The sequence below is a fragment of the Varroa jacobsoni genome, unplaced genomic scaffold (genome assembly GCF_002532875.2).
Source record: "Varroa jacobsoni isolate VJ856 unplaced genomic scaffold, vjacob_1.0 scaffold_1315, whole genome shotgun sequence".
Classification (NCBI taxonomy): domain Eukaryota; kingdom Metazoa; phylum Arthropoda; class Arachnida; order Mesostigmata; family Varroidae; genus Varroa; species Varroa jacobsoni.
The window spans coordinates 219,264-230,256 of record NW_019214217.1 but is presented as its reverse complement, the minus strand read 5'-3'; the positions used below and the strand labels follow the sequence as shown (position 1 = coordinate 230,256).

The window sequence follows — 10,993 nt, the reverse complement described above, 5'->3', positions numbered from 1 at the left end:
TGAGTATCAGAATCGTATCAAACAGCTTCCTATTAAGGGCATCTCGTGTGTCTTATCTGTATATGAGGAACCTATTGATGGGGTCACAGAAAGTGCTAATAGCATAGGTTAGGTATAATAAAGTGTTGGCATTATTGATATCACTCGCCTTTAGGACATTCCTTTGCTAGACAGAGGTAAAATAATTGTCAGCGAAATTGATGGCCAGCTCCTCTTTGTTGGGTCGTTGATACTCGTCATTTGGAAGTTAGCTAGTTACTCCCGTATGAGATTGCTATATTTAGCCAGTTCCTGAACTTGTTCACTTCCGAGTGCGCTAGCAAAATTCGTTAACGTTACACATTTAACGCTGCACGACCTTTCAGAATAGAAGTGCATCAGGTCCGTTTTTGGCCGAATGGCGGAAAAGCCATTTGTGTTTCTTCTACACGTATAACATGAAATCTCCCGTTACCTCCTGCCTTCTTAAAAGCGACTAGTGAAAAGCTGCGAACGCTTGGGGATCTCTTAAGCATAAGAATACAAAGCCAAGTTGTGAGATGATCGTCATAAATCAACGGCATTACAAGCACACAGCGTGGAGGGGGCAAGGCAGTTTGCGTGAGTGAGGTTAGCTGGATCGAGAGCATCGGGGAGCGAGCTATAGCCGGTAGATCGCCGAGCGTTTCTCAGAACGCTTTCAGTCCGTCTATCTGTTCATAGACAACGACTGCCACCGATCATTCTCATTCATCCAATTTGCTGGTAGCAGCAGCAATGGCAGGCCTACCGCTGAGAGCACAAGAATAGCCACGGTCAGAGCTGTACTGTCTAATGAATGTGTACTCGGGCGAGCCTGTTTAATGAACCAAACAAGAACGAGATAGCTTTTGATGGGCCGACCTATTGGAAAGAAGTTACTACCGCTCTAGCATATTCCATTTACGTGTCACTCTTTCTCTCGTTAAGCCTACTTATTTTGAATTATTCTCACCATTTCCGAGATGTCTTGGGCTGGCAATGTTGAAATAACAGCAGTCTGCTACTGCCGCCGATAATGGGGTAACTAAACCGCTGTTAACAGCCGCACCGCCTATTCGATACTTCATTCGTCGTTGCTTGACCATTTGACGACGCGCTTTCAAGCGGACGACGGCCAGTTGTGGGAAGAGATGATCAACTGGCGTTACCACCGCTCTCCTGACCGCGATGGCTACCTTGCCCCCAGCGTCGTCATAGTGAGAAACCAAGAAGCGCAAATTACATCGAGGTAAAAAGCGAAACAGACTTTTTCCTTTACCCCCAAAGTATCGGCTAAGATGCTATGGAGACAGAGACGTAGGTGTATATCGCGAAACGAAGCACGAGAAGAGGCTAGAGCGCGGACGGCCAGCAGCAACCGCTAAGGGCCAGATCTGCGGCTGGCCGCTTGACTACAGCTAGAGCTTTTACTACGCTAGTGAGAAGCAATATTACTGCTGCCACCGCTTTTATGGTAACGGAAGGAACTCGTTCTGGCAAACGTGCACGGTCGGTTATACGTCTTACGTTCTATAGAAATAGATGGTGGATAGATAGCTAGCTAGCTAGCTAGCTGGACGATCGTGAAAGAAGGACTTGTCGCTGAACGCATGTACGGCCAGCGCTAGCGTAGTGGCCTGCGTACTGGGACCTGTGCACTAGCTATGCTTGAAGGCCTGGACAGCGCCGTCGACTGAGGGGCACTCTCTCTGTTCATAGCTGATTTTCTATGACCGACCAGATCGCGTTGGCTCATCGACTAACGTGTTAACTATCTCATATTGGTACGTAGATGTCAGAGCCCTATGTTATTAGCTACGTATGTATGTGTATTTATACGAACGAAACAAATTACCTTCTGTTACCATCAAGGTGCCGATAGTCAATAATACAGTGCAATATATGCAGGGTACCGATTTCTGATTGAACAGCCAAAGATAAATGACACGTTCCCGTAGGCATAGTGGATGGACACTATAGATCTAATGAGTAGACATATATTCCTATAACATGAGCATAATAGTACAGTTGATAGGAGCTGCAAACGTATTAGAACAATTATAATAATACTCTCATTATATAATTGTGCCCTTGGATTTGCCTGTAGCTTCTTAATCGACTTTTGTCAATCTCACAAGCTGATGGAGCTCAGAGGCAATGTTTGCGAAAAAGATTTATTTGGGATTTACCAAATACAGTGATGGCTCAACAGCATCAGCAGCCATGACAATGACATTTTTTTCTGTCTTTGTTGTTATTTCCGTGAATACACAGGCGCGTACGTCTGTGACACACAAAAAGTGCTCACACATGAAGTTCTATGCGTCCGTGAAATTTTATACGGGGTCTTCGTTTTAAAGCATCGAGTAGGGCCGCTAGGACGAATCGGTATGACTGACTTGTTTCGTGATTGGTGGTCCGTCGATGGTTGATTTATTGAGAAGGACGTGCTACTTGTTCGGCGTGAAAAAAATTCTCACAGTGAGCCAAATGTTAGCGCTGAGGTAAGATGTTCGTAGATCTGCGAATTTGTCTTTTTATTAGCGTACTTCTATTGACTCTCCTGGAATGGTCCCGTTACCCATATCTCGCTCTAGTCCCTGACCGTAGTCGCTGCACACAGAAGTCGCTGCTGTGTCTTGTAGTGATCGATACGTGATCAGCAGCGCGAGCGCATATTTTACAAGATCTGGGAAATATTTACGCACACACTGATACTAACTGGGAAACGGCGTCCGCCATTTTCGCCAGAAAAGAAAGCTTGGGGTGTTTGGAATAAAGGGTCTGGGGAGCCAAGCAGAACAGAACTAACCTTCGAAATCTATAATGAGTTTTGAATGTACAGTCGCCACTGTAGTTACTGCTTTTATAACAACCAAAGATCAAACTCGGATTCGGAAACCTATCGAAATCGTCATCAATGTCAGTCACAGACAATATCAAAGGAGAGACAACTTCGTGTTTCTACACGGAGGTGGGATATTGATGATACGCGATCAGGCGTTCAACGTACAGAGAACTTCGTAGGTAGGCATGTTGATTAAACATTTTCATATACATTATAGATACAAATTATATTATCCAATAAGTATCTGCACGAGTACTGTTTGCGCTATACTGAAAAGTCAGACGGATTTTATCGACGGACTATAATATGTTTAGTAAACAGAACTTGAGTCGTAAAGTAGCTACTGATTTCACCACGATAACGAATAAGGTCTTTTATTTATGAGGTTTCATATATGCGCCGATAACAATGCAAGAAAAGACGTCGAAATAACACACCGTGTACAGTTCAACATGACGCTAATAACTTTTCGGCGCAGCGTCAACCTGTTTATGGTCTTTCTGAATGGGAGAATAAAAGTTCTCGAAAAGCAGGCCTGACGAGATGCCTCAGAGGATCTTTTGTCTTGTTTGCTAGCTCTGTAATTCTGTAGACCAGTGGAATCGTCTGCGTCGTAGAAAGCGTTAGTCGATGAGCCGTTCGGCAACTGAGATAACCCGACCGGCTGAAAGTCGCGGTGGACGACAGGCAATACGCACTTCAGTTGTTGTTTTTTAGCTGATAGGCCGATGTAGCAGCTTGTACGATGCCGCTTGATAAAGTCAAGCAATCGTGCGGTTGAAGCTTAGAGAAGACAGGAACGCGGACGAAGAAAAGAAAATGAAGATTTTCCCTCTTCTTTTTTCTTGCTGTTCAAAATTGTTAGAACAGTCTGGCTATCGAAGCTTCCTTTTCAACCAACGGCACCGAATACTGGGGGGTGGGCCGGAGGGGGTGACGACAGCAAAATGGCGTCGTCCGACGATGTGAGGCAGAGGTTCCGTCTTAAAGAGCAGTAGGCATCAACCAAATGTTAAACAACGCAGCAAGCTGCCGATCAACAGACCAGAGCACACCGAACGAGGCACTTTGCTTAACCGCCCTCACGCAACCTCGATATGGCAGAAAAACTTCAGATAGAAAAAGAGGAAGGTAGAGAGACAAATAGTGAATCTGGAGATGCACAAACTGGGGACTATTTCGGCGTCATACAGCACTCGGTGACGACTACCGTGCCAAAAAATCCTAAGGCAATACGGTTATTTGCGAGAAGATGTAGTATTGCTCTGTTTAGAGGATTCTTTTTTGGTACGTTGGGATTTACCCATTTCACAAAGTGTCTAAAATGGATGCCCCGCCAGCCATTCCGGTGCACTGGCTGCCCCGCGACAGGCCTACTTTTAACAGTGACTACGAAAGAAGAAATAGAAAGACAAAAAGGCGTTCTACGTCACAATACGTTTGCGTTACGCTCGTAGCTGATGTAAGTGGCAGACAAGAGCGTTGGCAGGTACGAGCATGCTCGGGTAATCGTCATCGTGAACCGCTGTAGGACCATCATCGCATCGTGTACGGCTTGATCTGTGGGTCCAATCTGCTGAGCCTTGTTAGTGTAAAACGTACGGCCGACCGACTTACTAAGGGCGAGTCAACGCAGGCTTTCTTTCGGAAGCGTCTGTATAAACCGGAACTTAAACTGAATGCCGCAAATATATGCCACCATAGGAATGTTACGCTTTAGAACATCCTTTACATAATTTCAATGTCATGATCGATAGAAGTTATTTGTTTTAATACATCCAAAACGATAACAAAGAGAGAAAAATTAAAGAATGATCAATGGAAAAATTAATCACTCTATATAATTACTACATCTTTAAATCCATCGATATCTGTACAAGCTATCCGAATATATAAATATAGAATATTTATAATAAGGTCTGACCAATTATTTCATTATAGCATCATATTGCTGGTCGTTTTTTCTGGTAACAACGATCATTTAGGCTGTAGCTGCTCCAATGGATATGGGCTAACGTTAGCGATAATACTGTTTGCCATCCGTTTCCGTTAACCAAGGTGGTCTCGAAAATCGTTGCGGATGATTCTACTGGTCGGTTTATAAGGTAACTGACGAACGCAGACGGAGCAAGGACGAGCAATGACGAACAGCATCTTCACTTTTTGTAAAAATAACCCGCATGTATTTATTTCCGACGCTGTTGGTATCTCTTTTAGAGTGGACACCGTGCGATTGGCTAATTCTTGCATAATCAAATCTTCCTTTGCCACTTTTGTGTGCCACAGTTTAATATCTTCATCTTCACAATAAATTTTTGCCGTGCCATTATTTGTGCATGCTGATTGGTCTTACTTAGCTGAACTAGTATTACAACAGAGTGGCCCAAATGAACGAAATTTTCCGAGCTAAGAATATCTGTCAATGTATATATACGCATATAAAATTAGGTAGGATGTGCCAAGAATCTCTGAGGGTCGTGCAATTATCGTATCAGAGTTAGTATGCATTTTTTACTGCTTAGTGCAAATGGCTTTTTCTAGCTAGCTTATAAAGTGTCTTCACGATCCCAAATGGCCGCCCTTCTATCCTCATGCACCGATCGCACATTTCGTTTGCGGCCACTCGTTGCTGCTGCCGCTGCCGCTGCCGCCGTCGCCGTTTTGGAAGTAGACGACGACTGACTCTTGCGCGTGCAGATCTCGGTAACCCGGGCACACTTGTTTTTCTCCCGGAGGCAAAATGGCACCAACACCCATCGGAAGTCGTAGGACCATTCAGGTCGAGCCAGACGGACAGAACGACAGACAAAGGTAGAGCGGGGGTAATAAATGCTGGGCCGGGGAAAGTGGCCAGTCAGCCTGCCCGCCTCTCTATTACCAACTGCAGGCGAACCTGTAAAAATGCATTTATCTGAGGCCCACTTTCTCTTTTTTTCCTATCCCTTGGAGATTCGCTCCATTGCAATCATTTCGTTTTCTGCCATTGGTCCGTGTGCCCTTACTTATTTTTAATAGCGTAGCTGAATGATCTTACGAAAGGATCGAAGCGAAACGCTGGACACAGGGTGGCCAATAAGCTCTGTGTGTGTGTGCAATGTCACTTACAAACGTGAGCAAATTTAGCAGAGACGCAGCAGGCAACAGGAAGGACAGGAAATCTAATTCAGAATACCAAGAGCTGAGCGCTGCGCTGATGTTCGCAGAATGAGACTGGCTACGCTCAGGCAGACATTGAGCAGTTCGTGCAGCAAGTATGTGGCTGGTGAAAAGTTTTTAGCTTGTCGTCAGCGTTCTTTGACCGCGCGTCATTGGGGAAGTTTGACTAGGCAATAGGATAAGGGGATTTAAAGAGGCAGAAAAGGCAAAAGGCAAGGGAGAACAACGCGATGCTGCATTGAGCAGTATCTGTGTTTATATATGCTGCTACTATGACTTTCCTTCCCTGTATATATATATATTGTGTGTGCGACGCAAAGTGGGCGTCCTCCGTTAACAGCCTGCAAGAAGGTGTGGGGGGGGGGGGGGTGACAGCGGCAGCAGGAGGAACGGTGGTGGTTAGCGTGGCTGCCGCAGTTCGCAAGGAAAAATCCACTCTTGCTGCAGGTCGCCTGTAGCACCTAGCGCCGTTTCCAACTCTCTACAGCGCTGCACTCGGGCCATAGCCATTGCGTCGTAGTTTTCCTGCGTCGTACCTCACCCCTATTTTGCTTCTCTCAGTTTGCGTTTGGTTCGCATCTCACACACAAAGCGCCTCCTCCTGTTCCCGAGGGCAGCCAGAAGACCCTTGCCAGTATACATGCCCTCTTCGCTGTGCCCCAACCTTTCTCACACACTCACGAGCGAGGTGTGTGTCGTCGATGTCTGCCGGCCTGCCCTGTGCTGGTCCATGTTCCCTGAGAGTAGAAGGCACACGATGGGTGGACGGTGGGATGTGGAGAAGGGGTGTAATCACCGTGAACAATGGCTTTTTCCGTCCGAACTTGGCCGTGTTCTCCGCGAACCCTCTGCGTTTCCCCTGACCCTCACGTATCATCTTGTATGGCCTGCACTTTTTCGAGGGGATATTGTCATGTTACCGCTGCTGTTATCGACGCTGTTCTGCTTTCGCAGTAACACGACAGGTGGCGAAGGCGGGGGTGGCGAAAAACAGTGACTACCCCGTCGCTCTCCTACGCCATTCAGCTGCTTTGATAGTCCCAGTAGGATGTCTCCATAAGTGTGAAAATATATGAAAAGATCAAGATATGTAAGTTAAACTATCGCATTCGTACGTAATATGAGCGTCGCGGACACAAATCCTGAACACGTACTGTATAAATCTGATTAGTGTGTTGTGTTTTCGTGCGTTCATCTAGTGCGGTCTGCAACGTCCGCTAGAGAGAACTACGGATTCGCAGATGTAAGTGCATGAATAGACAGTCAAAGCCATTATTTGCGGCTACTGAATACGGTACGCTGCGCGTGCTTCTGTCGAACGCTGACCTCTCCAAAAACCCTGGGGGCAACATCGACATAATTAATCACTTGAAATGAGGAGATTCGAGTGAAAAAGTCCGTGTACATCATCGATTTATCATGCGTTGAACCGAATCCATTTCATTATCTTTCGGACGCTATTGCATATATCGCCGAAGTGACTGTTGATATGAGTCAATGTTTACACCATGATTACGTTTAATCAGTCAATACGTATACAGAAGAGATGGCCATATGCTGCGTGCTCTAACTAAACGCTTCTCTTTATAATGAGCTTTTTCGTAATGGCAAAACAATTTAAAAGAACGGTTAAAAGGAACAATGTGTGATACCCACTGTGTGATACATACCATATCGGCAACTGGCTTGCTGTAAAATGTGCCAGGTTCGCAAAGCTTCAATATAGGTGGAGTATAACAATTTTAAAGGGAATAAATATATCCGAGAGCAACGATAACCATAAAGCTACCCTAGAGACACCGTAATTGTATCAAGTTCATTTAAACTTACGTAGCTATTCCATTTCTGACATATATGAACTCCAGCTGACCGCTTTTCTCTGTGCATGTATAGATGTGGCAGCGCTGCTCCTGCCGTTGTGGGGGGCGCTACCCGTGGTGGACCAGTGGTCTGTAGATGGCTCCCGCCTGCCTGGACTGACCTGGGTCATTTCGTTTGCGCTACACAAGCAGCTGAATTAGGGCCAAGCATCAGCGGCGTCCGACCCTGCCACAACTGCAGCTGTACATGAAGGGCCCAGTCAATATATATACGCGCTGCTATGAGTACACACATTCCTAAGGGAACCCCCTAATCGCAGGATGTGGACCTAGCTCGAATGGACGCCAAATCGAGGTAATGCCGATCGGTCTGCAAAAGCAGGGGAGTTAGGACGAGGCCGGCCGTGCCCATTCGTTATCACTGCTATGTCTGGATGTCTGACTGGCTTGTTAGATACTGGCTGGTAGATTAGTGCTCGTTCTTTCATTTACACTTGGGGTGTAGAGTACCTACCTTCGTCGGGCGGGCGGGGGCTACTTTTCCACCTCTGAGGGCCACTGAGCTAAGGTGCTAGCAGTAGCGATCCTTTACACCCGGCTCAAAGGTTCACATCTCATCGTATCCCCCCAGTGCCCAGTAACGGTGATAAGCCTTATTGCTTCCTGTAATAGTTGCTGCTTTCATCCCAACCAGCTGAAGCAGTCCGCCGGCCAAGCATTGCAGAGGAAATACAGGTTTATGCAGAAGCTCAGACGGTACATGGAGCAGCTCTAGTACTAGTTAGCGATTTTAGTTCGATGCACCTCAGCTCCTAAACAGCTACGGTAGTCCAATTCTTTTTGTCTTGACAGCTGAATAAATTCTAACCATTAAAGATGTCTTTCTTGGTATTACCTCCACTAGATATAACCCGTCTTTGGTGGCGCGGCAGGCGCCTGGTTGGATATAAGTTAGGTCATTCAGTTATGGCATTTCCAAGCATTAGTCCATTAACGCGAACATTCGACAAGTGCTTACTAGCTAGAGAAACATTAGCTAAGAAGATTATCGACAATTATCTTTGTAGACGTGTTAGCAAGCGCAGACTCGTGTACGGTTTAATTTGAACTTTATGGGTGCATTTCTCTCTTCTGGGTTTATCCATCTGTAGTTTTCCCTCTTTGCAGAACAGTTGTTCCCTTCGACGACTAATCTATTCGTTTAGCTCTGTCTGAGAATAAGATCAGCTAAGTCGACTGAAACAGCATGAGAAAATCCTTCGTCTGCTTGGCCAGTGTGATGCCAATCCGCCGGTTTCCCTACGAGACACTTCAGCACTACGCAGCTCGATGTTTTTTTCGACGGAGTAGCATCAACTAGTGAGCACCGTCACTCATTCAATATCGAACGAAGACAGACACTGTGTAGATATATAGCTATCTCACTCTTAACACCGCTGCAGCATCTCTCTGCCGGACCAACTCACGATAGACCCGACTGAGTTGATCATTCGTCTGTACCCGTATACTGTTTATACAGACGCGAAAAGAATCTTCGCCTTCTGTGGATAGATTTGTTTTTCGTAACGGCGCTAGATATTTTTATTGCTTTCCACAATGTCACTCCGTCGGGTCACGGGGGATGGGCGCATCTTGTATGCTACGTACGCTGATCGATTTAGACGTTGATCGACGATCCGCATGTAGAAAGTTACCATAAATCGTCGCTGTTAGTTGCGTTTTGGTGATAGCCGTTTTATTTTTGCCGAACTTGGCGTCTAAACTTCTTCGCTAATTTGAGAATCATGGTTAATATTATATGTATGCCCACATCCGTTTTATGATGATGATAAGCCATTGCATGGCTAGACTGCCTTCGTTTACACGGTTCATTATTGCCTAGCTGCCCCTTGAAACCACTGTTTTCCAATAGATAAAATGACTGTATGGAACATAAGTGCTATTATAAGCGACGTTCGAAATACGTTTCTCTCTCATCTTTCTCTTTAATGTACTGCTGTTGAATTGTACCATTTCAAAACGTTGGGAACTGGTTTGTATCACTTTTTTTTTGCCTGGGCTGGTGCCGCCGCCTCAGCGACTGGTATTCGTGAGCGATCTGCGTGTCGCTTACTGGCTGCTCTCGTTAAGATAGCTCCGGCTCGCGAATTCGAATCCGGCGGGCGCTTGTTTTTCTGCGGGTCGAGAAAAGACAGACCCTTGGGGACGGCTCTTTAGGAGGCTTTTTTCCGACTGAGGTCGGGCGGCTCGCGGGACGGCGACGGGCGGCCCTTTGAGGGCAAGTGAATTCACCTGAAAAGTAAAGTCGACCCAGTCAGCTACAGTGCAACTCTATTTCTTTGTGCTTCTTGTTTGTGGGCGAGCCGCGGGTAAGCGGTCTACACGCAAGGAGTTCTGAGCCTCAAGTCGAGCTGCAAGCTGATTCCCGCAACCGGTCAACCACCCAGCACAACTTAGCTAGTTCCTGGTCTTGCTGCTGCCACCGCTAGTAAATTGAAAGCCTTGCAAGAGTTTCGCCGCCCCTCAGGATAGGATTGTTTGCTCAGTGCATGAACCAATACAGCGCCAGCTGCCGAGCCACGCGGACGGACGGCCAAGCAAGGTTTATTCCCTTTATAGGCACTACTAGGGCCGCGATAACGGTAGCTTCAGCAGCAGCTGGGACTGGCGTAAGTAGTCAGGCCCTACACCTTCTTCAAATGGCGGTAGGGGCAAGCAGTTGAAGAAAGGAATTGGAGAGGATTGTCTGGAGCGTGGATCGTTGCCACCGGGCGCAGGAGCAACTGGGATAGTGAGTGGTGAACCTTTCAGCCCTTGTTTTGTCAGCCTGCAGTTTTGTTGTCGTCGTCGGCAAAGAGGAAGAAAGAATACAGAAAGAAGGTTTAGCTCTTTCATTGCTATGGCCTATGGCCAGAGGCTAAGAAGGCTAAAACGAAATTACGACGAAAATCCTTCCCGTTGGTTGGTCGCTAGTAGTTGTGGTCGTAGGATATGGCTGTTTGCGTGCTTGCTTACTTGTTCCTCGTCACAACTTCTGCACGGCTCGTGCGACCGGAATGCGCTGCAGCGACGAAGCCAGCAGTGGTAAATTCGAATGAACACTGGCACAGATCGCTGCTGTGGTATCCTGCTCTTGGCGATGCTACTGGTACTAGACGAATCCAACAAC

General features: G+C 46.5%; 1 long non-coding RNA gene across 1 annotated transcript in view; it reads right to left on the bottom strand.

The window, feature by feature from the left end:
• LOC111268738 (uncharacterized) overlaps window positions 1–1,119 on the bottom strand; it is a 3,421-nt gene extending 2,302 nt beyond the window's left edge. The window contains exon 1 of the long non-coding RNA XR_002685385.2: window positions 974–1,119. This is a non-coding gene — a long non-coding RNA (uncharacterized LOC111268738). The remainder of the gene's footprint in view (window positions 1–973) is intronic.
• Between the last annotated feature and the right edge of the window lie 9,874 nt (window positions 1,120–10,993).